This window comes from Halichoerus grypus, chromosome 7 (assembly GCF_964656455.1).
Source record: "Halichoerus grypus chromosome 7, mHalGry1.hap1.1, whole genome shotgun sequence".
NCBI lineage: Eukaryota > Metazoa > Chordata > Mammalia > Carnivora > Phocidae > Halichoerus > Halichoerus grypus.
This window is the reverse complement of record NC_135718.1, coordinates 59,416,561-59,418,067: the sequence shown is the minus strand read 5'-3', so window position 1 is coordinate 59,418,067 and position 1,507 is coordinate 59,416,561. Positions and strand designations below refer to the sequence as shown.

The window sequence follows — 1,507 nt, the reverse complement described above, 5'->3', positions numbered from 1 at the left end:
GTATGTCTTTTATGATCCCAATAACTTTTTTGGCATAATAGAGTCATTATTAATCATGTTACACATTCTTTTCTTTATAATATAGATTTTTCATTAATGCAACCATATGTTATAAATTCAGTTCATTTCATAAATCCCATTTTCAATTGAGTTGTTTATTTTTATAATGCACACTATTATTTTTATAAATAATTTATATCTGTTTACTTTTTTCATTTTGAACATTCTATTTTATCTGAATTTTTTATTACAGTGTTGGAAATTCCATATTTAACTCTTAAAAGCTCTCTGTCTTAGAGTGGTGAGTACATTTTATTTTCTGTAGTCATGGAAAGTATGAATCCTTATGTCTAGGTTGTATAAATTATCAGATATGAGACTTGAGACAAATTATTTCTCTGAGTAATAATTTCTTAATCTGTAAAATGTAACAATAATACAAGCTCATAGGATTATCTGTCAATAAAATTCAATAACTTTTAGCACAGTGCATCAAAAATTGTAGGCACTCAAACTTATTTTTGATTATTAATAATTGGCTTTTGCCAAAGAGAAAAAGGTTATGGTGGGGAGAAGTGGATGTACAAAGTTTGAAGTTGTTAAAGAGAACATGGAAGTAGAAAGTAGAATGTTTAGGTAAAAGGAGAGTGGTAACTAACACAGGTAGGAGAGAACAAAAAGAATGTATGCCAACCTAAATACCTAATCAGTGGGGCAACAAAAGTCCTTTGAGAACTTAAAGTGAGACTATGGCCAGATCAGATTTAAATTTAAGATGGCTACATATAACAATATAATAGAAGCCAGCTTACCTTCAGGCTACAGAAAATGACATGAGATAGGATAATAATATTGGGATCTAAGTAGAAGATGATGAAAAGAATAATAAGGCAGTGGTAAAAGGAATCATGGCAGGTCCAGAAACTGATGCTCAATTCCATTTCACTGGTATCAAAAAATATTTCAACTCTTATACTCTCACAGGTAGAATGAATTGTGTACTGGTCACATATGGAGGCATTGCTTTGATGATCTTATACTTCAAGTTAAGGTCTAAAAAAACACCAGCTGTGAAAGCAACATAAACAAATTTTAACCTGTACCTCATCTGTTAAGTTCCCATGCCTGGAGAAGCTAATGTCAAGTCATCATGTGATACTCAATTTGTACAATAAATTATGAACCTGGAAAAAAAAAGAAGAAGAAATAAAAATAGAATTTGGGCACAAGAGATAAGGGTAATGAGAGAAAATGGGCAGTTGAGAATCGTTTTAAGGATTTAGTTTGGGTGATTGCTTAGGTAGTGATGATGTCAAGAAGAATTGTGACATAAAAGTATAATTAAGATCTTTGGAGTCAGAAAAAATGGGCTTAAGTGTAGCTACAAGACTGTATTCCTTGGGTAAACTCCTTAACTTCTCAGCATTTCCCTAGATACATCATAGAGTATATTAAAGAGAAAATCTGTAAAAGAGACAATACACTTCCACAAATACAGTAGTTGATG

At 31.2% G+C, this 1,507-nt stretch overlaps 1 pseudogene; it reads left to right on the top strand.

Moving 5' to 3' along the window:
• Positions 1-908: 908 nt before the first annotated feature.
• LOC118520142 (ATP synthase F(0) complex subunit k, mitochondrial pseudogene) lies at positions 909-1,200 on the top strand (annotated as a pseudogene).
• The last annotated feature ends 307 nt before the right edge of the window (positions 1,201-1,507 follow it).